The following is a 14,646-nucleotide window of genomic DNA, read 5'->3' on the forward strand; positions in this document are numbered from 1 at the left end:
CTAACTGATACAAGTCGCTCTGGAGTTCTTCGCTATCTTTCTGCGTTCTGATTGTCCGGCATAGCTTTGTGTCATCTGCAAACTTAATGATCTCACTGGATATTCCGTCTTCAAGGTCATTGATATAAATGTTAAATAGGATCGGCCCAAGTACCGAGCCCTGGGGCACACCACTAGTCACTTTCTCCCAGTCTGAGAACTTCCCATTTATGCCCACTCTCTGCTTCCTGTTTTACAGCCATTTGCCTATCCACCTGTGTATATCTCCCTCTATTCCATGGCATTGTAGTTTCCTGAGAAGTCTTTCATGCGGAACTTTGTCGAATGCCTTCTGGAAGTCCAAATATATTATGTCCACCGGCATTCCACTATCAATTTGCTTGTTCACGGTCTCAAAAAATTGAAGCAAATTCGTTAAACATGATTTCCCTTTCCTGAACCCATGTTGACTGGGTTTCAGCAATTCGTGTATATCTAAGTGCCGGACTATGCTATCCTTGATCAGTGCTTCAACCATCTTTCCAGTGACAGACGTAAGGCTCACAGGTCTGTAGTTGCCCGGTTCTCCTCTTGATCCCTTTTTGAAAATTGGCGTGACGTTCGCTATCTTCCAGTCATCTGGTATCTGTCCAGTTCTGATTGTCAGATTGGCGAGTTTTTGCAATAACTCTCCGATTTCAACCTTCAATTCCTTTAAGACTCTCGGGTGAATTCCATCCGGTCCAGGGGATTTGTCACTTTTAAGTTTGTCGATCTGGTAGTATATCTGGTCCAAATCTACTTCAACTGTGGTGAGGCTGTCTTCTATTACTCCACTAAACACTTTCACAGTTTCTGGTATTTTTGCGGTATCCTTCTCCGTAAAGACGGACGCAAAGAAGGAATTTAGTTTGTCCGCAATTTGTTTATCTTCCTTAATGTACCCTTTTCTTCCCTGATCGTCCAGGGGTCCCACTGCCTCTTTTGCGGGTTTTTTCCCTTTCACGTATCTAAAGAAGGGCTTGAAGTTTTTGGCCTCTTGCGCTATTTTTTCTTCATAGTCCTTAGTCCTTAGTTGTGAAAAAAGACAGAGATGTACAATAGCTAACATCACAACTAATGTGGACATATGGAAAGGCCCTCACAATGACAGAAGAGGGTATATCTTTTATGCCCTATATCAGAGTCAAGTAGTGGTAAAAAATTACCTTTCCTCCCTCTAGTCGATGTAGATATAGGAGAGCCTGGTATGATACTATTTTGGGAGGATTTGGAACTATTACCGGGACAATAAACAGTTATGATATAGAATCTTTAGCAAATAGGCTGCATAACGCTGGAAGTAAAATTAATGATGCTTTAACTATACAAGCTAATTGGATGCCTACTATTTGGTACCCAATGACACTAGCGGCTGGCGTGGATAATGATATGTTAGATCTTTTTAATGCTAGTAATTCTCTAACCTTCCTTGTAGATACTAATATTACTCACATAATCAATTGGACTATATGTTCTTTGCAAACATTACAGCAGCAACAACAGAAAAATGTCTTTCAAACACAACTTTTGAACAAGTGTGGAGGACCGTGTTTTCTGATGTAATCCGTGCAGGCCATTGGCTACAAATACCTAGTTCGGGGATAAGGTGTGAGGAAACCCTATGTCAGGGATATTTTACCATTTACAATGTAACCAAATAGAGTATAATGTGTAAATACATAGTGATGCCTTTACTAATTGGGTCAGCTCCTAATCAACACTTTTGGACCCCCACCTTTTATGGACAGGTGATAGATATGTATAATCGTACCCATGATTTAACTTTTTGTGATAACACTTTAAGTGGAAAAGTTTTTAAATTACAATCTGCTGTATATGAACCATGTTTATTGAAAAATACTGTAAACAAATGTGAATGGACTATTATGCCAATAACCTATAGGTATATGGTCGAAATAGCACCACAAGTGGTATGTGTAGTAACTGATCAACCAGTGATACCAGGAATGGCAGTGCCTTTTGCGGGATGTATTCATAACATTTCAGTATTGCACTGGGAAAATGACACATTCATATTAACATCCGATGTAGATAAGGATGTAGCTATCATTTGGAATAGCACTAAATGGGATGTTCCAAATTGGGATGTAAATTTGACCAGATTTAAGCAAATATTAACTCAATCAACCAAAATACAGAGTGCCATCCGATACCTAAATCAAAGTATTATGGCTCATCAGCTTACCACCACTATTGCAGCAGACTCGATAGTGACAATAGGGTCAGGAATAGCTGATGCTACTTCACATCATTGGTGGGATATATTTTTAGGATACTCACCTTCAGCCAAAACGACTCTGGATTGGATCATCCATCCTCTGTTAATAGTTGTTATTCTGGTAATAATTTTAATTGTTATGTGGCATATGGCATTTGTTGTAAACAACAAAAAGTGATGATGGTTACATACAACACTCATTGTTAAGGATCGAATGTGATACGTATGGGATATATATGATATGAGAGTTGTTTTTAGTAACAATGGCTGTTTAAGAAACCATCTGCCATGCAAAAAGGGATCTTAATACGGAATAACAACTTTCTTTTTTTAAAAGGGGAACTAGAGTTCAGAAAGATAACTTGTACCTGGCAAGACAGGATATGGATGATTCAATCGAGAGAAGGGGGGGGAAAGACAGGATGTGCATAAATGGTTAGTGAACTTGTTTGTGATATGTTCATGTTGGAGCACATACACAAAACCGGATCCTGACCATAATACTTTGAGTAAAAAAGTGCCTATATGCTCATGTTTGAGCACAATACATAAACCGGATCCTGACCATAATATATGCTCATGTTTGAGCACAATACATAAACCGGATCCTGACCATAATCTGGGCATAAAAAGACAGGCAGAACTCAGTGGAATCGGGACTTCTCCACTGCTGATGAGCCGTGTGATGCTGATATGAAATGAATGCGCTGCCTCTGATAGTCGCTGGTCCTCTGATATCAGAGTGATGATGCAATATATGGTAACAAATTATTGATTCCTTACTGCATGATTTCATTATTATAAAATTGTATGAATAAACCTATATTATGCTTTCAGTCATCTGTGTATGCTATTAATTTTCCCAGTCAGAGAGCTGGTGAGGGGAAGGGAAAGTGGGATATAGCTTTACCCTAAGAATAATAGCAGTACAATGTGGTCCCTCTCCACAAAAGTGAAAAGTAAGAAAGAAGTAAGAGAGCTACAAGACAGTAAATCTGAATTCTGTGGTAAGTAAATGAATTGAAATGCTTTTAAAACAAAGAATAGTGAAGTTTCTGGAATCCAGCGGATTACAGGACCTGAGGCAATATGGTTTCACTAGAGCAGGTGTGCCACGAGATTCTGGTGATCTAAGTGCCCAAAAGATATCTAAAGTAACCAGATAACCACTGAAGACACAAAGCACAGAAACCCACACACTCCCTCAGTGATCACTGACCCCCACCGCCATAAACATCAGAATAAAAACGTACATACCTGCCTCCAGAACATCAGCACCTGGCATAAGAAAGCCTAGTAGATCTGCACAGAGGTGGCTTAAGTAGTCTGGGGAGCGGGCTAGTGAACCATAGAGAGGAGGACCTAGGCCCTTAAGCCACTCTACTGCATTCATGGTGGAAAATGTGAGTCCACCAAAACCGCCCTAAACCCTAATGTACTGCCAAATAGGTAGCATCTGCAATTATAAGGGCTATTGGGGTTATAGACAGTTGGATATAGTAGGTTATGGGTGTGTTTTGGGGAGCTCAACATGACCATGCACCATGCAAGGGATTTGTGGTGTGCTGTTTATGTGGCACACTTTTTGTGAAGTTCATAGCAGTGTCCTGTAAGCTACCCTGTTGCCGTGTCTGGGTGGCTAGTCCATCACTTTGCTGGCCCCTCCCATGTCCAATAGGACTTGTTCTAGGTATTTGGGACATGAACAATTTTTTGAATGAGTATAAAGATATATGTACTAGCGGTCTGGATGATCAAATGACTGGACGTAGAAGTAGATGATTTCTGAAAAAAAATTTTGGACATATTTTTCGAGAATGGATTTTGGATGCTTCCAACTTTGGGCAACTAGAATTCTAGGCCCAAAACGGACTTAGACATTTTTTTTTAACTACACCCCTCCACGTATTCAATGCATGAACCATCTTTATTCAAAGCCTTTACAAATTGTTTCATCAGACCTAGCTTTATATGTAGTGGGGGCAATATGATTCTATCTCATGCTACCAAAGGTTCATTGATTACATTTTGTCCTCCAATCACCATATATTCCTTTGGAGGCCAATCTTTTTTTGACCAATGTTCATGTTTGGCTCTTTTAAATAGCAGTAAAAAAATTAATAAATTTAACCATATCTAAGAAACTAGAGCTAATGTGGTCTATCCAATGCAATTCTCTGAATCAGTGCCCCAAATAACCCCAGGAAACGGTAAAAAAAAATCCAAGGCACCAATAATTTTTTGGGGGGCCTGTGTTATGATGCATTGTTTAACTGATGTTTTCTGTCCTACCCATCAATAATAGGAAGAGCTGTTTAAATAAAGGTAATTTTGACAATTAATGTACGATATGAGTGTGTGAGGGTAGAAAGAAACCAGAGATTAGAGGGAGCTAGTTAGGGAACATTTCCTTTAAATTTTATTTGTGGGGCCATCTAGAGTCATAAACATTTGCATTGTTTAATTAAATTATGCCAAGTGAACATGTATTGGTTTGCACATACACTCAAGAGTCCCTCATCTTGGGAGCTGACTCTCCCTCCTCCTTCCACCTAGGCTGACAATACAGCCCTGACACCCCAACCCTCCTCCTGAGCCAATCAAGGTCTTAAACTCCTCCCACTGCATCATTACTGCTATGAAATGTGGATCATTTATAAGTTGCCTGATCTGTGGACCATTTAAAATTTCTGCATTCAGTTTTTCCATGGTAAGTCCAGGTAACATGCACTATGAGGTACATAATCGAAACGAAAATACGTCTAAAAACCCGCATAAATCAGAACTTGGATGATCAAAAAGACAGGTTTTAAACAAAGTCAAAACAGATATAAGTTCTGATCAAGTTGCCGCTGAGCTGATTGCTGCTGCTGTGATCAGTTTAGGGGCTCAGGTAACACGTTGCCCCCCCCTACCGCAAAGAGTACTAGCAGGAGATTTGCCCAGTCCCTCCTGCCCACACCATCTTGGCACTCCTCCCACCCCCCCCCCACAATGATCATGGCAGGAGGGATGCCCAGTCAGTCCCTCCTGCCCTTCACACACTGCGACACCTCCCCCCCCACAATGATCACAGAAGGAGGGATTCCCAGTCCCTCCTGCCCTTCACACACTGTGACCCTCCTCCCCCACAATGATCGCCGGCAAGAGAGATGCCAAATCTCTCCTGTCGGATACCCCCAAACTCCCAAAGGTTCATCTGCAGGAGAGATGCCCAATCTCTCCTGCCGACACCTCTTACCCCCTCAAAAAATTCACCAGCATGACGGATGCCCAGTACCTCCTGTCAGACACCCCTCACCCCCCAAATGTAGCCCATCTGGACCCCCAAAGCCCACCTCACTGGACCCCTCCTAGCCCACTCAGACCCACTCTCCCATCCAGAACCACCTACCCTTTTTTATAGGGCCAGCTGGACTGGTCCTTCATGTGTCCGGCTGGCAGGCCTGCCTTCACTGAAATGGCGGGCCTGCCCCTTCCATGTGCATCTTGGGACCTAAGGCCCTGATTGGCCCAGGTACTTAAGGCTCCTCCTGTTGGAAGGGCCTTAGGCACCTGGGCCAACAAGAATCTTAGGCCCACCTCCCAGTGCATTTTGGGATGTGCTGGGAGTGGCCTAAGATTCCAATTGGCCAGATCTCCTAGGCCCCTCCTATGAGGAGTAGTCTAAGTGATCTGGCCAATAAGAATCTTAGGCCACTCCTAGCATATCCCAAAATACACTGGGAGATGGGCCTAAGATTACAGTTGGCCCAGGTACCCAAAGTCCTTGCAACAGGAGGAGCCTTAAGCGCCTTAGACCCCCCCCCTCCCCTGTGCATCCCATTTCAGTGAAGATGGGCCTACCGGCCAGACTCAGAAAGGACCCAGCTGGCTATCTAAAAATGTTTAGGGGGTCCAGGTGTGCTTGGGGGGGAAGTCAGGTAGGAGTGGGGGTATCCAGTAGGGGTATGCTTGGGGGTCCAGGTGGGCGATCTTTAGGGAGGTGGAGGGTATCAGGCAGGATGGACCGGGCATCCCTCCTGCTGGCAAATTTTTTTGAGGGTGGGGAGTGTTGGCAGGAAAGACTGGGCATCTCTCCTGCTGATGGTCATTGCAGGTCGGTGATGGTGGGTGCAGGCAGGAGCAACTGGGCATCCATCCTACCTTGATCATTGTGTGTCTGAGAGGAGGATCACTGTGGGTGTGGGCAGGATGGACTGGGAATCCCTCCTGCTGGCAAATTTTTTGGGGGATTGGGAGTGCTGGCGAACTTTCAGGGGTTCGGTGGGGTAGCCAGCAGGAAAGATTGAGCATCTCTCCTGCTGACAGTCGTTGCAGGCAGGTGATTGCGGATGCAGGCAGGAGCAACTGGGTATCCCTCCTACCTTGATCATTGGGGGAGTCACGGTGAGTGTGGGAAGGAGGGACTGGGCAACCCTCCTGCCATGATCATTTTTGGTAGGGGATGGTTGCAGCAGGTTCCAGCAGGAGGAACTGGGCATCCCTCCTGCTGGAGAACTTTCAGGGGGTTTGTGGCAGGTGCAGGCAATAGGGACTGGCCATCCCTCCTGCCGCAATCATTGCTGGGGGTGGGGGGTGAAGGTTACATGATTCTCTAACCGGCGCTTATGTTTTCTGTCCTACCCATCAGTAATAGGAAGAGCTGTTAAAATAAAGTTAATTTTGAGGATTAATGTACAATATGAGTGTGTGAGGGTTGAAAGAAACCATAGCTTGGAGGGAGCTAGCTAGGGAACATTTCCTTTAAATTTTATTTGTGGGGCCATCTAGAGTCATAAAATTTTGCTTTGTGTAATGAAATGCATTGGTTTGCACATACACTTAAGGGTTCCTCATTTTGGGAGCCGACCCTCTCTCCTCCCCCCCCCACCTAGGCTGACTATAGAATCCCTGATACCACATCCACCCTCCTGAGCCAATCAGGATCTTAGACCCCTCCCACTGCATCTCAGGATGCACCAGGAAGGGGAAGGCCTGATATTTTGAAGAAGGGGCCTACCAGCAGGAGGAAGTAGGCATCCCTCCTGCTGGTCTCCCAAATAAAGTATGGTGGTATGGTTGGAGGGGGGGTCAGGATGTCAGCTGTGCAGCCAGACTGGTGGGAGGGAGAAGGGAGAGTCAGCTCCATGAGCTGGTGGGTAGTTCTTTGAGGGGGGCCAAGTCCTCGAGGGGGGCTCGGCCCAACCCATTAGACAACTAGGGAGTTTGGGGGGGAGGGCTCACAGGGATCAACAGGGGTGGGGGGGGGGGCTCCCCATTAGCTGAATTGTGGTTTCCCTCATTGGCAGAGCTGCAATCTGCTGATGGGGGCTTTCCCTGCTGGTTCCTGCATGCTATTTCTGCTGAGCATCAACCATTGGGGAAAAATTGTTCCCGCCACAGCGTTGGAGCATTGTGCATTGGGCCCCTAAGTGCCATCATTTTGCCGAGAGACGAGTCATTTATATTGTTTAATATCACTCAGTCATTTTGAAAAGTTGCACCTATGGGCAGGGGGAGTAACTATATGATTAGTCCACTTTTCTACTCTGCCTCAAAATATTTCTGGAACTTTATCTGTGCACATGATAGACAGACTATAACACTTCCCTTGCAATTAGCAGTCTGCCATTAATTCCTTGAGCATCTACATTTGTAAAGAATATCATTTGCAGACCACCTAGTAGTTATAGTTTAAGCTGTACCATTTTATGTCTGTAGGGTTGTCACAAGGCTTCTAGGATTAAAAAAAAAAGAGTACAAGCTTACCGTGAACCACAATGATCCTAACATTTCTTAACTTGTTAATGTACTTCTTCCAAGAGAAAGCAGTTATGCCCTTTCATGCTTTATTATAATCAAACAGATTTGATTAAACTCTAAAAGGGGAGGCTCTGTGTTTGAAGTATGCAATATGGAACTGGCTGTTATCAAGTATATTTATAATCTAGATTTCTAAGCACAGAAGCATTGTACAAGTACAGGCTGCCTTCCGTCTGCTGAAAAGAACATCATTTGCCTAAGGGCCCTTGGCAGCATCATTTGTATAGCAGCCAATAAAGTAATATCAAAGTATACGTGAAAGATGATATCTCCACAATGAAAACATGGTTGCTGTGCCTCAGTATGTTAATTAGTGAACCTTTGCTTAAACTCACCAACTCATCAGTCTGCTATGTACCCAACACGATAAATTCTGCATGCTCGCAGTGCTTTTTCATGATTGAACTATGCAAAACAACCCCTTATATAAATAATCTCAACACACTGCGATGCTTTCAAAATATTTTGTACATACCTCTTCCTTTCTTATCTTTATCCGCTTTCCATACCCCTGTGACTGTGTGAAACTTCTTCAGTCTGTTTGATTTCTCTTACCGATCCAACATCCCAACAGGCATTACAATCGATAATTCCTGATCTAAAAACAAAACAAAATCCAAAAGCAGAAAAACAAACATAGCAGGATCCTGATTTAATTAATATTGTATTTTTTTCTTTTCTCTGCAGCTTAACTAATGCATGACAGGTACCTTACCTGCTAATTACTACTATTTATTATTTCTATAGTGTTACCAGAGCACGCAGCGCTGTACATTAAACACGCAAGAGATAATCCCTGCTCAAAGAAGATTAATAATTTGAGCATCCTGAAGTTGCCTCTGTACACAGAAAATCTTCTACCCTGTGCTGGAGGCAGGAAACTGAGGGAGAAGCTTTAGTTTAAGCCCCACGCAACTGTCTGTTTTATCTAAGCTTCTTATAGCAAATTGTATTTTCCAAGTTCACATTTCGATAAGAAGATGAACAGGCATGTAAAGCACATGTGTTGTCTTCTATACCTGAGCTCTGCAAGAGAAAATGGTGAACATGTCATACTGAAGTCTGACAATGAGGCTATCCATAGTCTCACAAAAATAAAAAGTGGACATATTATCACACTTATTGTAAGTTTGAAAATGAATAAAGAATTATAAAATATCTCGTGTACCTGCTTGAAACTCACCTTGGGCTTAGACTGGAAAAGGCAAGTAATTGGGGCAGGAAGAGTATTATTAAGATGCAGTAAACATTTGACTTTTCCTATGGGAATAACTAACCTGTTGGAGTTCGGTAGTGGAGGATAGTCACTTCTGCAGTATATGAATAACACTGCTTGTTGATAATAAGGCCAGCAATATTGAGCTTCTAATCTGAAGCCCAATAAAACGTGGTCTAAGGCAAAGGTACATCTTGTTGCCCTATTTACTTAATCTTTATCGCAAAGCTACGTATTTTCAGAAAAGCAAATTTGGAAGAAGAGAGTGCTGGTTTTAAATAGGTGGTCGAAATTTAAACAACCTGCAGTATGCAGATAACACAATGCTCAATGTCAGAAGTAAAGAAGACATGTTGTATCTGTTGATAAAAGTTAAAGCCAAAAGTCATAACATGGGATTAGAACTGAATATTAACAAAACAAAGATAATGAATTTTGAATAAGATTTTGAGCTTGAAGGTGATTGAATAGAAGTAAAGAGTTTTAATCTTTTGGGTACTTTGGTAAACGAGGAAGCAACTAACAGTGAAGAAATACGCTGCAGAATAGCAATTGGTTGCTCTATAATGAAGGCTGTCGACAAGGTACATATTTAAAGGCAAGGAAATACCAGTTAAAAGGAAGATCAGACTGGTCCATGCACTCATTTTCTCAGTGGTCAATTACGGATGTGAAAGCTGAATATTACAGACAGTGGCATAGCGAGGGCGATAGGTGCCTGGGGTGGTGATGCCCCTCCCCCACTCCTACACACTCCTTACCCACCCCCCACCACTTCCCTTCCTCCATACCTCTGTAATGTTCCTGGTGCAAGCAGCAACCCCCAACCTGCTGTTGCACCTGCATGGATTCTGATATGTTTATTAATAACTTTATATACCGCAAAGCAGCTCAAAAGGATCTAAGCGGTTTACAATACACAATTCGTATTCATCAAGAAAAGAACTCCATTAAAAATAGATAAGGAAAGATTAAGATCAAAAGTTAATTTTTTTAAAAATAAAATATCATAGCAAATATCTCAGCAATAACAATTCTAATAGTAAAACAATAAAACACAGATCACAGTCCCAAACTCTGTTCTAAGTTGAGAAAGCCAATTGGAAAAAATGTGCTTTTAAATGTCTTTTAAATTTTATATATGATTCTTCTTTTCTTAAGTCTATGGGCAGATTATTCCATAACCGTGGAACTAAATTAAAAAATGCACAATCTGGAAACTACAGACCGGTGAGTCTGACCTCAGTATCGGGAAAGATGGTAGAGGCGCTGATAAAGGACCGCATCATTGATCACTTTGACGGACATGGTCTGATGAGGACCAGCCAGCACGGTTTTAGCAAGGGCAGACCTAGTTAATGCAAAATGTGCCTTCGAAATATGAGGAACGACTACCCTATTGTCATTCAGAGATCGTAATAAACGCCTTGGGGCGTAGAATAGCACCAAATTAGAAAGATATGAAGGCTTTAACTGGAATAATGCTCTATGTGCTAACATTAAGATCTTAAATTTGATCCTAAATTCCATTGGTAACCAATGGAATTTTAAATACAAAGGTGTCACACGATCACGAATAAACACCCAGCCTAGTAATCTAATTGCAGTATTCTGCACTGTTTGCAAATGCCTCAGCTGTCCCAACCCAATGCCTGCATATACTAAATTACCATAATCTACAAAGGCATGAATTAATGTATGCAATGACTTTTCATCCAAAAAATCTCAAATGGCTCTAAGCTGTCTTAGTGCCCCAAAACCTTTAGCAACCACGCTTTATACCTGTTCCTGAAATTATAAATGACAATCAATTATAACCCCCAAATATCTGAAAGTGTCTACTAGTCTTATGCTGCAATTATTTAATGAAAAATCTAGTTGAGGTGTTGCTTTATTTCCAGAGATACATGTTATGGTCTTAGACATATTTAAAACCAATTTATGATCATTTAACCATTCTTCTATTCTATTTAAGCTAGCAAAAAGAGGACCTAGATCTAATGTAGCAGGTGATAGTCAATAGATTAGTAAGATGTCATCTACATAAATATATGTACTGATCCCTAATTCCTGGATTCATCTTGTCAAAGGGCTCAGGAAAATATTAAATAAAACTGGTGATAGGGCTGATCCTTGCAGTACCCCACAATCTAATGCTCTATCCTGAGATATTGATCCCTCAGTGACTACTCTAAAAGTACGTCCTCGGAGAAATGCTGAAAACCAGTCCCAAACTACTGCTGTTGTAAAAAATTTAATAAAAGACTGTGATCCACTAGAACCAATGCTGACCCCGATCCAAAATGGCTGCGAGCTGTTGAGAGCGAGTAAGACGCTAGCAGAGACACGGACAAAATATTACCTTTCGCTTTATCGATGCCAAAGAGGAGAGGAAAAGGCGCATTTGGAGCCTCAAGGCGCCCGGAGACTCCTCTCCAGACGACCATGGAGGATTTTTTGTGGCGACTAAATCAAGAGATAGTTGCATCGGGGAGTCGCCCGCTGGAACCGCCAGGAAGGAGTGAGGCCGCGGCGAGTTTCCTTGGGCTAGAATCGACTCTGAGCCCCGATGCCAGGACCACGCTCCTTCAACCGTAGTGTGCTAGCTCTCCACGGGAAAGCAGCCAGTCCGAAGAGGCAGACTCCATTTCCCGGGAGGCTGAAATGGGCGAAGCACTTGAGGAGAACGTAACTGCGGTGGGAACAACGAAGGTATTAGAATTGGAGCAAGGCATGCAGCGAGAGAAGACTGCCATCTCAGTGGAAGTTGGGACAATATCTGCAAGTATATTTTCTGTTCCTAAACCCACGAATGTTACCCTAGACTCTATATGGGATTTAGTAATCACTCTGGGACAAACATTGTCACCACAAATTAAAGTATTAGAAGAGAAATTCTCAGAACAAAGAAATGAACTAAATGGACTTAAACAGGAAAATATATTGATGAAAAACAATGTGGAAAAAATAGATAAAAAGATAAGTGAAATAAATCAGGTGCAAACGACACTGATTAAAGATAACCTTAACCTTAGGAGAAAGGTGGAAATGATGGAAAATAACATGCGGTTGAATAATCTTAGATTTTTGAACTTCCCAAAGATTCCTTCTTTATCAGCAAAAGAAGTTTTGAAAAAGTACTTTTGTGAAGTTCTTAATGTTTCAAATGATGCCTTTCCCCCTTTTTCTAAAATATACTATTTGCCAGCACCAAAAAATTTGGAAGAACAACATCCATTAGAACAACAAGGCCAAGGTGAACAGATGGATCTAACAACATTATTGGAATCCTCAATGAGGGAGGTAGCTATCCCATCTACCCTATTAGCTACGGTGGTTTTATCACCGAACAAAAATTGGATATTACAGCTTTATTTTAAGAATAGACATGAAGAATTTCTTGGACACAAAGTTCAAATATTTCCGGATGTGACAAGGGAATCTCAGAAACGAAGGAAATAATTCTTGCTTCTTAAGCCTGGGGTCACTGCAATGGGGGCATTATTTCTTTTACAATATCCTTTCAAATGTATTGTAAAGTACAAGTCTTGCAACTATATTTTCTTTGAACCCTCTCAGTTGACAGGATTTCTCTCTAGGAAGCGCCTTGAAGGGGAGAAAGAAAAACTTAATGTATAAATTTACTCTTGTTTCACTCTCAACTAACCGCCTAATTTGTAATTTGAATCTATCTTTTTTCTTTAAATAGTTTTCTCACTCAGGAAGCACCTTGGATCCTCAAATTTTGGGAATTTAATTTGATTGAGTAAATAGTAATTTAGTTATATTAAATGTTATTTCTTTTGTTAGCTATTATGTTGACTTAATCATATTATGTACAAGAAGTTTATTCTTGATAATTTGTTTAAAATATAAATAAAGAATACAAAAAAAAAAAAGAACCAACGCTGAACTCAGATCTAATGAAACTACCATTGCAAAATTCCCCCCATCCAAGATAGAATGAACCTCATTAAGAAAGTCTGGTAATACTGTCTCAGTACTATGCATTGACCAAAACCCCTCTTGCCTTGGGTTAAGTATATTTGTTGATTCGATGTAAGACATCAGCTGTTCCAGAACTATGCTCTCTGTTAGTTTTGCTAAAAAGCAAAGATTAGAAACAGGTCTATAGCTAGCTAGATTCAACATATCCAAATCTTTCTTCTTCAAAATCGGTTTCATAATCACCTTTTTCCAACATGCAGGAACTCTCCACTAATTAGACTATTCTGCAGCATTATTAAAGCTAAGGCCATTAGACCATGTCTAGAACTTGAGAGCCATTTTGAAGGTACTGAATCTAAATCACTTCATAGGGTGCAACAGCAGGTTAGGGGTGGGTTCTCATCACCAGGAACATTACAGAGGTAAGGGGAAGGGAAGTGGTGCATGCAGAAGTGAGGGGCAGGGAAGGAATGGGAGGGGTAGAAAGGAGAATGGGTGCCACACTCCTATCAAGACGGTTCCTGAAGCGGACCACTCCCTCCGCCCCCCCCTCTACTACACCACTGATTACAGAACAAGACAGAAAGAGGATTGACTTATTTGAACGCTGGTGCCAGAGAAGGATTCTATGGACCATGGACCAGATTCTATGGACCATGGACCAGATTCTATGGACCATGGACCAGATTCTATGGACCAGGACAACTAAGAAATCAATTTTGGAAAAGATCAGACCAGATATGTCACTCAAAGCTCATATGATGAAGTTATGACTATCTTATTTTGCTCACACTGTTAGAAGAGAGAGATAACTGGAGCAGGACATCATGTTTGAGAAGATTGAAGGAACTAGGCAAAGAGTGTGGCTAGATACGTTGACAACTACTATTGGGATAATCCTGGAGAACCTCATCGTACTAGCACTTGACTGACTTCTTTTTGGATCTTTAAATCATCACGTCAATAGAACTTGAACCTGAGTGATGGCACCTAACCAAGCTGAAGCTCAGAGCTCCTGGGCCACTTTGTAAAGGGACCAGCGAAAAGGCAAGGAATCTTCAACTTCCTGCTAATGTTTCCTCTCTCCTGAAGACTTTGTTAATCAAATTCTTCCTAGTAATGCCTTCCAATCACAAACACCCCATCCTGAAGACCCTCCATCAAATTCCTCTTACCCTGAAAACCACCCCTTTTCTAACCATCCTGTAGGCAGCCAAAGTGTCCAGTGGGTTAAGGGAAGAAACAATCCCCAGTCACTTTTGCCCCTGCCAGTACTGGGTTCAAAATGGCACTGGTGATCAATAACCAATATATAATCTGACCACATGGTCCAAAAGTATCTTCAATACAATAGAAACCAATACTCCCCACTATGTAATCATCGTGTTTTGCGACCTTCAAATTCTTTACAGACTTC

Source organism: Geotrypetes seraphini, chromosome 4 (genome assembly GCF_902459505.1).
Source record: "Geotrypetes seraphini chromosome 4, aGeoSer1.1, whole genome shotgun sequence".
Taxonomy (NCBI): domain Eukaryota; kingdom Metazoa; phylum Chordata; class Amphibia; order Gymnophiona; family Dermophiidae; genus Geotrypetes; species Geotrypetes seraphini.